Source organism: Pipistrellus kuhlii, unplaced genomic scaffold (genome assembly GCF_014108245.1).
Source record: "Pipistrellus kuhlii isolate mPipKuh1 unplaced genomic scaffold, mPipKuh1.p scaffold_m20_p_6, whole genome shotgun sequence".
Taxonomy (NCBI): Eukaryota; Metazoa; Chordata; class Mammalia; order Chiroptera; family Vespertilionidae; genus Pipistrellus; species Pipistrellus kuhlii.
In genome coordinates, this window is record NW_023425562.1 from 69,904,116 (window position 1) to 69,917,563 (window position 13,448).

Sequence of the window (13,448 nt, forward strand, 5' to 3'; positions counted from 1 at the left end):
AGCCTGCCTGTTTGTTGGTCGAACTCCTGGTTGAGGGACAATTTGCATATTAGCCTTTTATTACATAGGATATACACTGAGGGTCCAGATTATTATACATTCAGAGATCATAATAATCTGGCCACTCAGTATATAAGATGACTTGGATGTGCAACCACACTATCTGTTACCTGCACTTCTGCAGAAGAAATAAGAAAAACATTGGTGTTTGCCATACTTAGATGCTCTTTGGAGCCATAGTGTGACACTTTATGTACTATAACCTTGGACTTTACTAGTGTCCTCTACACCTGGCCCCAAGTGGAGCTCACTTCAGGACATCTTGTTCTGCCTTGCTGACTATCTATTTCACTTACTTATGGTCTTTATCATCATAATATTTTTAGGATGTACTGATTTGAACATGTCTGCTCTCAGCCTCAGGATCTAAATGTTTATCCTTATTCTGTCCACTTTTCTTCAAGGTTGTATAGATCTGTGTTCACTCACTCAAAATACATTTATTGGGCGTACACTATGTGTCACCCATTATGTGTTCTGAAACCTAAGGGCAGAAACAAAAAAGCCAAAGTTTCTACCCTCATGGAGCTGCCCTATAGGGTGAGAGATGGGTGGTGAAGACAAATGTTCTTAAGTAGATATAAAGTATGCTAGAAAGTGATACTTGATAGATGAAAAATAAAGGAGGTAAGAGGGATCAGCAGTTAGGGGAGTATATGACGAGTTGAAATTTTAAGTCAAGATAGAAGTGAGGAGGTGATATTTGAGAAATCTTTGAAGATCAGAAATGAGTTATGGAAATATCTGAGGGTAATTATGCCAGGCAGTGGGTATAGGAAGGGCAGGGGCTCTGAGGTAGACACATTCTTGGTGTGTCCTCTGATGATGCAGAGTCAATGGGGCTGGAGTGGAACATCTGTCAGAAGGAGGGAGGAGTGGGAGCAGGTCAGAGGGATATGCAGAGCAGGTCATTTAGGGCCTTGGAGGCCAATGAGGTCATTTTATTGTGGGTGGAGGGCCACTTCTTGCTCTAAGAAGTGATGTAACCAGAATCAAACAGAACATTGAATTGTTAATAAAATGTAGGGGGTATGGGTAGAAAGTAGAAGACTTTGGAAATTATTAAGTGGATATGGCTCAGAAAAAGAAAGGATATGAGAAGACATTAGATTCTGGCTACACGTTGAAGGCACATTTCCTGAAGAAATAGAATTGAATGAGAGAGAAATAACAGAATCCAGGATTCCTGACCCAAGGAAGTATAGAGTCGGTGAGGCAGCTGGTGGAGTAGGCTTTGTGAGGAGGAGATCAGGTATTCCATTTCAGAAGTATTAATTTTAAGTTGGGTACTGGGTATCCCAAGTAGAAATAATGAGTAGAATGCTACAGTGTGCACCTGGAGTTCAACTGACAAGTCATGGCTAGAGGTAAGAGCTGGGAACTCTGCAGCATATAGAAGCTTGTAGGTATAGGCATGAAATGGAGGAGATCCCTCTTGGAGCAAATGTGGACAGAGAGGGTCCCTGTAGATAGCCAGAAAAGAAGACATAGAAGAACATCCAGTGGAGGGGAGGAGGACCAGAGGATGCAGTCAGACCTAGAAGCTAGCTCTTGGGGAGGAGGGAGAGAGCCAGGAGAGTTGAATGCTGCTGACACATCAGATGAGTGCATTGGACCATTCAAGAGAAGATGAGTGATGAAGAAATGGAGGCAGGCCCTATGGGCATCACCTGGGAGTGAAGAGAAATAGTTCATTATCTCATAGGAAAAGTCTGATATGAAGTTTTATTGTTAAAGAAAATAGTAATGTCTTTGTATGCCAATGAAAATATATTTGTTCAATATAATTGAATTCAGAGACTTTTCTTCTACTTAATACATTTGTTCCACAACTTCATTCCAGAAGTGTGCCTTCCCTCTCATTAGTTGTTTCAGTTTTATTCCTATAGGAAACACACAATAAGATGTCTTTGAGTTCAGTTTTAGTTCATCTGTTCATTGGGCATAAATAAACCATCTGTCAGTGCTCAACAAATAAGCTTGTTATATTATTTTAGCCATTATAATATTTGATTATTGTATTCCCTTATATAGCTTTAAAGGCTGTTGTGCACTATTATTGAATTTGCTATTTAGTTTCCAGGGTAGTGGGAGGTGTGGTAGAATCATTGCTTGGGGAACAGATAAGATTCCTCTTTCTAGATCTTCTACTCCAGACATAATTCTTCCCCCCTTATTGCTACATGCCTCAGGTCAGTTAGTGTGTGGTTGAAAGTTGTTCACGGATTCTGAGTTTGCTGTTTGCTTTATCTTGTCTACTTAATACACAGCGAGTGCTGTCCTTTTACCTGTGCTATTTCAAGGTCAAGGATTAGACCTTGGCAGCATGTGGAGGCCCTCTGTGATCTGACATGTGTGAAATCTTGCTTGTTCCAGCTTCAAGGCCTCTCACATTACTAGACATCTTAAGCTGGTTGAAACCAGGGTTTGAATAAGCTGGAGTCTCTAGACATGATTTTTTGAACAGGGCTACTTCACACATCATAGACTATTTTATACTATGTCCCTTTTGCATGATTCTTGGGCTTACCAGGTCACATGCTCATATTCTGAAACATAAGTATGCCTTAATGAGGAATCAGTTTAGCTGTCTTCAGAGACAAAGTGCTGGTTGGTGTCTCTTGGCCAGTGGTTTCCCTGGGTAGGGCTGGCTGAGGAGGGTCTGTTGGGCTCAGGTTCTGGACATGCTCAGACTCTGCAGGCTGATTTCGTTGTCCCAGAGGAGGTAGTCAGGAGTTTTGCAGAACTGTGGATTGGTCAATTAGATGGCCACTACCTGTCCAGAGACTCAAAGTGGGGCGCTATAGATTGCAAGTCTGTATCCTCCCAAATTCATATGTTAAAGCCCTGATTAGGGTTAGAAGAGGCCATGAGGTTGGAGCCCATGATGGTATTAGTGCCCTTGTAATAAGAAAACAGATCAGAGCCCTTCTTCACAGTGGGAAGGTGGCAAGAGAGTTCTTGCAAACCAGCAAGAGAGTTCTCACCAGACACTGAATCTAGCAGCACCTTGACCTTGGATCTCCAGCCTCCAGAACTGTGAAAAATAAATATTTGCTGGTTAAGTCACCCAGTCTATGTTTTTTTGTTTTTTTGTTTGTTTGTTTTTGTTTTGTTATAGCAACCTACACTGACTGTGACGTGGGGGAAGACTCATTTCTCCCTTAAGGCAAACTATAACGAGAAGAGGCACCTTCCAAACAACTAGGACCTTGCAAATGTACTTAAAAATTATCTCCTTTTACATATGGTCCAGCTTGAAGGGCTCCCACTGGCCACATTTGGGACCAGTTTGAGCAAAATATATATGGACAGGAATGAAGTATGAACTTTGAAAAAGTAAGAACCTATGATTCCATACTTCTGAGAAGTTTGGAACATATACAGAATAATTTATATAATTATAAGATATTATGTATAGAATAAAAAACATAGAGAAACAAATGGGAGAGAGGGAGGGGTTTGGTGGGTGGTAGAATGCTGAATACTGACTGGTAAATATAGAGAAGAGGCTGGGTTAGGAAAATCATAACTTTGCAATGAGCCCAGTAAGGACTGGATCAGTAAACCTCATCTGTAGTTACTCCCCATAGATGGTTTATAATTAGCAAGTGGAGAAACTATACAGTGGAGAAACCCAATAATACATTGACTGACTTTACCTTGATCAAAGTTAACATCATTGAGACCACGTGGTTATGGTACCTTCAGGGGTGATGCTCTAGAATAGGGGTGTCGAACTCAATCAGAGAAGGGGCCAAAATCTAAAATCCAGCCTAAATCGCGGGCCGAATGGTTTACTGAACAGTCATAAACTGTCATTGTGATGGAAACGCAGTGGAGTGCAGTGATGACAGCGCGGTGTGGGCCACACTGCAAGGCCTGGCGGGACGGATTTGGCCCGCGGGCTTTGTGTTTGACACATGTGCTCTAGAAAGAAAGATGCACCTTTGTCTCCAGGATGTTCTTTCCAGGAGTGAATCTAATTATGAGGAAGCAGCAGAAAACCACAAATCTCATGTAAGGGATTGTATTATTCAAAAATGCCCATGTCATGAAAGAGAAAGACCCAGGAGACTGGAGAGACGGACCAGCTACATCCAGATCTTGACTGGGTTCTGAACTGGAGGGAAAAAATATTCCACTGCATGTTATTGGGTCATTAACAATGTTTGAATATGGACAGTAGGTTAAATAAAATAATTACATTAGTAATAAACTTACTGAAATTTATGTGTCCTGTGGTTATGTAAGAGAATGTCTAGTCTTTGGAAATAAGTGCTGAAGTTTTGGGCCACGACATAGGTAACTTACTCTTGAACAGCTCAGAAATAATGATGGACAGCTAACTAAGTAGTTATCAGTAGTAGTAGCAATAATGATTGATGCCTAGCTAGGTATAAATTAGATGGCTATAGATGTGCATTAGATAGATAAATAGAATAATAAAGCAAATGGGGCAGAATATTGATAATAGGTGAATTTGGGTAAATAGTTTATGGGAGTTCCATGCACTATTGCAATTTTCCTGTAAGTTTGAAATTCTTCTGAAAACAACTTTTGTTTTAACAAAAACAAAACCCTTTCCTGATTGGTTGGTTGATTCACCCACTCGTGCAGGATGTATTGAGTGTGAGTCCCAGGTCAGGCCCCATCTTCTCTGCAGTGAGCCACACAGACACCCTGCTGATTCACAGTGAGCTTCTGTTCCAGGAGGAGGTGCAGTAATAAAAGAATAACACAAGGAGCAACAGGAAAGCGTCAGATGGTACTCATATTACAGAGAAGGGAAATGGGTCATTGGGTGGTAATGGGGGGATGATGGGAGAGGTACCATTAAGTCAATGGAATGGAAACCTGACTGAGGGAAGGAGTAAGGAGTCAGCCCTGATTCCACCCAGGAACAACATTCCAGGCCTGGGACCGTCCGCTGCAAAGGCCATCAGCAGGACAGAGGAGGGCTCCGCTTGAGGAACTGAGAAGGACTTTGCCATTGGGGTGAAGGATTGGAGGGAGTTGGAATCTTGGGCAGGACCAGAGTATCTAAGGCCTTGTCAGCCGTAGAAAGGAGTTCTGATTTTATTCTGAATTGGAGAGGGAGTCCCCAGAGGCTGGAAGGAAGGAAGTACATGAATGTTTTCAGAGATCACTCTGGTTAGGAGTATGAATTGTAGGGGTACCCTGATGGGAAAAGAAGCCAGCAGCCTCCACTAGGCAACGGGAGAGGCCGCCCCATGTCTCTCCCCACAGCGTCCCCTCCTCCCTTGCCCCTGTGGGAGAGGGAGACAATAGAAGCACACTCTGTGTTCTGTCTTTTGTACCAAAATATATCTTCAGTGCAGTCATTCAGTGCCTCTCAGCAACTCTACAAATTGACTAGATTTCTTTTTCCAACATTACTTTGATAAATGGCAAAAATGCATCTTTCTCCTTTTGTTTTTATTATTTTGCTTTTGAGCTACTTCCAGGCATGAGTATTGGGGAAGAATAAATAGAAACCAGAACGTGTTTAGAGAGGCCCAGTCCCATAAGGAGAAACCCACCAGGAGGACTCAGAGAAGCATTTGAGAATCGCTGGAGCCCCTAAAATAGGAGTGGGTGATGGGGACATAGGTCCCATGAACATTCTAGTGCCACATGGACTACTTTAAAGGAAATACGGGTATAGTTTTTCTTTCTTGTTAATGCATTGCTAACTCTGTGTCTACTCTATGCCAGCAGCCATCCTCTTCTAGAATTCCTAGGGAGCCAGGACAGTTTTGGGAGAAGACTGTAAATAACTCTGCTTCTTTCATCTCCGTGTCAGATGAACTGAGGTTTTTCTGAGGCTGAGGGGGTCTGGTGACTGGGTTCTTGTGGCTCCTAGAGGGGTGTTTTATTGAGGCACCATCCTGCCAGCAAGCACAAGGAAGAAATGTGTGGGTTAGAGAAGGGTCTTTCACAACAGTGACTTTGAATGTCAGGCCGTGTGTGTGTGTGTGTGTGTGTGTGTGTGTGTGTGTGTGTGTAGGTGGGCGGATACACAATGGTACAGGAGCTGTCCCTAGAAGACAGTAATTTTAGTCAGTTATTTTGATGGTTATGAAGAGTGGTGCCCTTTCATCTTCCCTTTGGATTTACTGTTCACTGCTCCAAAGAACTTCTCTATTGAACTCTGGAAGCTCAAATTAGGGTCTCTGAAACAGATTCTGGTGGGGGCTTAAATGGCCCCAGACAGCTGCTAGGTTTCAAGGGGACAGAGGTGGGGGTGGGGGGTATTTGGCCTGTTGCAAAGAGCAATGTGGGAAGATGAGGGTTATATTTCACTAAAGTGGTTTGTGGCATCAGTAATAACCAGAGATCTAGGGAGGAATGAAATTTTTTTTTTTAAAAGAATACATTTTTGTGTGTGAATTTGCATTTTGTTGAGTAAACAAAATGTTACTGGTGAATCCAGCCCTGCTAATTTTTTTGCAGTGTAAATAGGTGAATCAATAATTGAACATGGTAATTTTAGAAAACGAGGAAGAAAGAAAAGGAAGCCACACCAGCATATTTATTGTTTATTCTTTTGTTTACCCTCAATGGTAGTAAATGATCCTCTTGTGAACTTGACTTTGATTTTCAGATGTAGTCACAAGGTCGTTGAGTAGAAACAATGTGTGAGATCTCACTGCCTATTACCATTTATGGTGAAAGAAGCAACAAAAGAGGTGGTTGCACAACTCTCTGAATGCTAGTAAAAAATGTTGAATTATACACTTTACATGGGTGAGTTGTATGATATGTGAATTATATCTGAATAAAGCAGTTAGAGAAAAAGGCAGCCCAAGAGGATAGACTGGCAGACAGGAAATCAAGTTTTAGAATAGGGGTGTCGAACTCAATCAGAGAAGGGGCCAAAATCTAAAACCCAGCCTAAATCGCGGGCCGAATGGTTTACTGAACAGTCATAAACTGTCATTGTGATGGAAACGCAGCGGAGTGCAGTGATGACAGCGCGGTGCGGGCCACATTGCAAGGCCTGGCGGGACGGATTTGGCCCGCGGGCCTTGTGTTTGACACATGTGTTTTAGAAAGTCACACAGGAAACAAGTTATACAAATATACACACATCATCTCCCTGGGATGGCCCACTTATTGAATGATATTCCTTTGGCCAAAGGGTCCTTAAGCTGGACTGAGGGAATAGCTTTCTGAACCAGTAATATATTCTTTCTGGGTTTCCAGTGGGGTCAAGTGTCTCTAGAAAGTGGTTTTATTTTGGAAACCACTAAAAGGAGTCAAAGGTAGGGTTGGTGATTAAGCAAATCAAGCTGAGAAATATTGACACAGTAAAAATAATGACAATGAAATCACATAAGACAACAGATATTTTCTTCTGGGAGATAATGTATACTTCATAAATGATCATCTTCTTCACCTCTGAAATTAGCCAGTTTCTCACACCAAGATTCAATGCCAAGCTAAATGTGACTAGCTTAAGATTTGCGAACAACTATTTTCTTAGTTGGGTTCTTCCAGAAGCTGATCCGAGTCAAGCCAATGAAGTGAGCATTGGCTTGCAGGTGGCCACCATGGGCAATCAGGTCTCTGTGTCATGGGCAAGACTGGAAATCTCTGTGACACATGCCTCAGAGTTACTCAAGCCCGGGAGCTAGGAAGCTGGGGTGTTTGTCCACTGATTCCCACTTGTCATTTATTAGCACTGTGTCTGGGGTATTGGTTGGCACTGTTGGCCTGCCCTGCATGTGGTTGAGGGTGCCCTCCCAGCCAAGAACAGAGCATCCAGGCAGAGTTAGAAGTGTTAGCACAAAGCCTCTGCTGGGGTACCCATGGTGTACCTGGGAGATACACACAGGACACTAACAGTATCTGCTACTTTAATCTAAATCCTTGCTGCCCAATAGAGCGTTCTTTGATAATGTTTTGTGTCTGTGCTACTGGACAATTGAAATATGACATGTGACTAAATAATTTAAATGTTGAGTTTTTAAAAATTTAATTGATTTAAATTTAAGGGGCTACATATGGCTAGTGGTTGTCATCATGGACCACAAAGGTCTATAAACATATTAGAAAAGGAACCCCTCAGTCTCTTAGTCGAAAGTCACAAAGTTTGGTATCAAGATGACTAGAATAAAATGGGCGATATAACTATAGATGTATTTTCATTTCCTCTTAAATCTTCACTTTTTGTGTGCTTTAGTTGGATAGATTTTTAGCTTTTCTTAGTCAATAGGTAGGGGTTGGTGTGCTCAGCTGAAGGTAATTGCTAACTAAGGCAGTTCAACAAGGTTGCAAATGACTGCTATAGGAAAGTCCCCAGCTCTGATCACAGAGAAAGGCAATATGCTGGAGCCTTCATTGTTAGCAATCCCTGCCTGTAGGACTGCCCAAGAGCTTGATTTGGACCAGGGCAAGGCTGCTAAGGTAAACTAAATACTGTTGCAAGGGGATTACTCAAATTATTTGTTTGATTTATGACCTATAATAAAAAACAGTAGTGATTATATAATTTTGTTTAGTCACTTCAGCTTCATTGTATTGAGCAGTCCTTTTCTTTTGGTATATGATGGAAGATGTCCACTATGTTAAGGGCATTCAGAAGATTATTCATGGCTGTTTCTGCAAAGCAGACTGAATTATCAACAGTCAACTTTTATTGGAAACAGGTAGCAACAATATAGAGCATAAATGACAAATGTATGGGATATTGGACTTAACCTCATGCCATCTTCCTCCCCTTCCTTTCCCAAGGAAATGGGCTTTTATGTCTCTGGATCTGTTTTGCTCAACAGTTTATTTTGTTAATTAGATTGCACATAAGAGTGAGATCATGTGATGCATTACTAATTAACCACAGCACTCTTGCTGTGGAACCAATGGAGCCTCTGGGCCTTTTGTAACACAACACTCCTGGCAGATATGGCAAGCCAATCAGTATTAGTATGCTCAGCAAGAAACAATGAGTCATTTCCTTTCTTTCTTTTTTTTTTTTTTGCATGTAAAATATGGAAGATATAAGACTTTTATTTTATTCATGATATTGCATACTATATATTGGTACCAGGAAATGTGGTCCTAAACAATTTATGTAATATATTTTTTTAAAATTTATCTTTATTGTTGAAAGTACTACAGATATTCTTTTTCCCCCCATTAACCTCCTTCACCTCACAACACCCCCATCCCAGGTCTTCACCACACTATTGTCTATTGTTTGTGTCCATGAATTATGCATATATATATATATAAATTCTTTGGTTAATCTCTTCCTACCCCCTTCCCACCTTCCCTCTGAGATTCTTCAATCTGTTTCGAGATTCTATGTCTCTGGATCTGTTTTGTTTTTAAAAAAATATATATTTTATTGATTTTTTACAGAGTGGAAAGGAGAGAGATAAAGAGCCAGAAACGTCAATGAGAGAGAAACATTGACCAGCCGCCTCCTGCACACTCCCCGCCAGGGATGCACCAGCAACCAATGTACATGCCCTTGACCGGAATTGAACCCGGGACCCCTCAGTCCACAGACCGACACTCTACCACTGAGCCAAACCAGTTTCGGCTTTGGATCTGTTTTGCTCATCAGTTTATTTTGTTCATTATATTCCACAGAAGAGTGAGATCATGTGGTACCTGTCTTTCTCTGACTGGCTTATTTCACTTAGCATAATACTTTCCACTTCCCTCCATGATGTCTTAAATGGCAAGAGGTCCTTTTTTACAGCTGCATAGTATTCCACCGTGTATTTCTGTCATACCTCACAGAAAAGATTAGGTGATGTAGAGATCACTTATAAGAGGCTTGTAATAGAGTTTTTGTTGTATTTTTCATTGACATTGGGGATTGAGAGCACTAACAATATAGCCTATTTCACCTCCCGGGGCCTTATCTTTTGGGCTACAGCTTGGCAAACCATTCTTGTTTTTGCAAATAAAATTTTATTGGACACAGCCACATGCATTTGTTATGCGTTGCCCCTGTGTGCTTTCTTGGTATAACAGCACAATGGAGACTGTGTCATACAAACCCTAAAATATTTATAGCTGTCCCTTTATAGAAAAGTTTTCAAACCCCTTCCCTAGACTCTTCTTTTGACTTTTGTGTAGAAAGACAAGCTCTCCTTCCTGTTGGCACAAGAAACAGTGTCAGATATAGTCTGTACTTGTCCTCACCTGAACTGGGTGAAGCTGGTGAGCCTTAGTGCTCAGGAAATTCCAATCTGTAAAACACAGGGTGTCCACAAAATGCATACACACTTTAATAGCTGATAGCTCAATTGACACTTCTTTCTTTTCATAGTTAACCCATTGGAATTAATAATTATTCAAAGCATATATCCAACTTTGGGGGGACACCCTGAACATGATATATGCCCACCGTGAAAATTTTTAACCCCAGCACATCACAGTTAATTGCAGAAACATAATTTCTTAAGCATACTTTGTAAGCATGTGAGCCTGGCATAAGTTGGCCTTGGCGTCACATTTTGGACAGCACTTAGCAAGTGGCCTTAGCCCACTTGGCCATTCTGAGTCTCTGTTTTTCCATCATTAATATGAAAATATTAAATCACAATCCTTATATGTGGCTATTGAGTTAATATTGAAGTGAGGATCAAATAAGAAAAAGGATTAAAAGTGTTTATCCTAGTGTTTCACACAGATTAAAAGCCCATGCATGGCAGCTGTTCTTGAAGCAACATGTTTTAGCGAGTAGGTGATGGACTAGTAAAATGGGTGTGCTCAGAACAAGCAAATATCTGCCATGTGAGTATCTTGAGAAAGGAGTCTCCATTCATGGTTAGGGAACAATAGCAATAGCTTTGTAACGAGCAACCCCAAAACTCAGTTGTTTAAAACAATAAACATTAACTATGGCTCATGAGTCAATGGGTCAGCTGGGCATTTATGCTGGTCAGGCTCATGTGTCTGTGATCATCTGATGGTCAGCTGGGGGCTGGCTGGTCTAGGGGTGGACTCATGTGCCCTGAGGTCTATGATAAGAAATTACACAGCATCAGTTTTACCACATTCTCTGGCCTAATCAAGTTACAAGGACAGCCCAAAGTCAAAGGACAGCTTCCCCAAATAATGGAGGAGCTGAAAAATCAGATTGCAAAGGGCGTGGACAGGGATGAACGAAGGACTGGGAAAATGGTTTTGCAATTCATCTATCACATTGGCTCCTTCACCAAGACGCTAGAAAATAAATTAAGAAGTCACAGGCACTATGCCTTTTATCCACATGAATCATTTAAGTCAGGCATCCAAATATTTTTAGCTATAGCTATTTCCCTTTATAAAGAAGACAATGAATATACAATCTTTACATCTAATAGAAAGAAGCTGTGAAATGACCCTTTTGATTTAGGAAGTCCGCATGGCGACCCAAGATCCCCCTTGCTCTGTCATCCTTGCTACAGACTCTGGCCAGCAGAGCCTTTGACGTGACAGGATTTAATTTGGGGCCTGCCTCCCACGGTTTGTCTGTCATGTAATAAGGTCAGCAAACCTCAGGGCCTGTTGCATATTGGATTTCTTCCTCTGACATTTTTACAAGCACCACAGATTCCTTTATAAAGGAGCCCTCAAGCCCCTACGTCTCAGACTTGCGAAGTCCCCCGAGTCTGTCCATACATTGCCACCGAGGTCACTTGAGAAGTGAAAAAGGTGGCTGCCTGTGCTGTCTTGGTCTCTGAGGTCAGGCAACCCTGGCTAACCTGCCGGGTACATCTCATTGGCTACTCAATTTCAGCCAGTTGTTTGGGGTGGGACTAACTAACTGTTGACAGCATGAGGTGTTCAGTAGCCTAGGCTCTGGAGTCAGATAGAACATGGAAACCTGGCTTTGCCATGAGCAGGTATGACCTTGGCAAGATGCTGAGGCCCCGTCTTTTCTGTGATGCTTATGATGGGGGACTGGCAGGAGGTAGAGCATGTGATGCGTCCACTCCAGTGTGTGGAATACGCACTCACTTGATGACTGTTGTTATTATCAGGATTGTTTTTATGGGTCCGACTGCGCTTTAGTGAGCCTCTTGGCAGTCTTAAAGTCTGAGTTATATGCCTGGCTCTGCCTTTTTCGAGGGGGACTCCTTCACTTTCTTAAGGCTGGGTCTGGAGGGCCCAATTTTGGTGGAAACATTCTTGGATGGCCACAGAGATGTCATTTCTGGTTTGCCCAGGGTTTTTGTTTTTTTTTCACATTTTGAAGGGGATAGCTTCTTCTCAGCAGAGGGACACTTGCCAAGCTTCGAAAGAACTCTAAACTTGCTGAGTCGTGGAAAGGCATTTTTGGACAGGGAGCTCCCAAAAGAACCAGACACTGTTTGTAACGAATGTGAATGCCTCTAGAGCGTCATGCTTCAGCTGCCCTGTTGTATTCTCATCGGCTTGTAGCTACGGTTCGGATGACTGTGTTCAATCCTCCTTTTAATCATGCCGGCCAAGTTTTAGTGGGGGCAGTTGTTTTTCTATCCCCAGGTACCTGTTTTATTTTGTTTTTGTTTTCTTTCTCTCTGTTCAGCATCTGTGTGGGCGTTGGCAGCACAGAAGGGAGCTTGTAAATAAACACATTCGATGAAGAACCCATGAGAATATTGATTCATAAACTATTCCAGAGTCTGTATAACAATTTACAGGAGAACAAAATGCCATTTCACTTATTGTACTGTTTAAAAATTCTGATATTTCATATTTTATAAGGAGAAGCAAAAGGAACCGGTCAGGAAAACTGAATAAAGGTATTGCAGCATTAGAAGAAGCAGAAATTGTTAAGTAAATGTTGCGAGTTCACATTTCTCTTGGCTTCTACCTGGTGTTTCAGAGAGACCCACCCTGATATACCTACTGGGTAGAGCTGTGTTCTTAACCCATGGCTGAGAGGTTTGCCAAGCCCTAAGAGCTGAGGGTCAGAGACCAATGGGGGAAAGGACAGAGCTGAGCTGGGGATAGGCTTTGTCAGGTCCTGAACATGAGCCCAGTCGTTTTGATGCAACTCTGCATTAGTAACACTTTAAGTGTTTATCAATCATGTTTAACCATCAATAGATTGGATAAAGGGGGCAGAGGACTTCCAGGCGGAAGTCAAGTGAATTCTGTATAATCTCCAAATCTTCCTTATGGTGTTTTGTGAAGCAAGGGACGTTTGAAGGAGTGACAGTCTCACTGGGACCTTGCACTGGTTTTGCAGACCATCTCTGTCACTGGGACTTGGGGCATGTATAGGACGCAGGGTGTGGTCTCAGATCTTAAGGTTTGGAATGGCATAGGTTGTATTGTGTTCCCCAAAAAGATATGTTGGCATCCTAAACCCCAGAACCTCAGAATGTGACCTTATTTGGAGCAAGGATCCTTGAGATTAATCAAGTTAAAGTCATTGGGGTGGGCCCTGATCCAGC

At 42.0% G+C, this 13,448-nt stretch overlaps 1 protein-coding gene across 4 annotated transcripts in view; it reads left to right on the top strand.

The window, feature by feature from the left end:
* The window catches only part of SLC24A3 (solute carrier family 24 member 3), a 466,656-nt gene that overhangs the window by 111,858 nt on the left and 341,350 nt on the right, over nt 1-13,448 (top strand). The gene's annotated exons all lie outside the window — the stretch shown is intronic.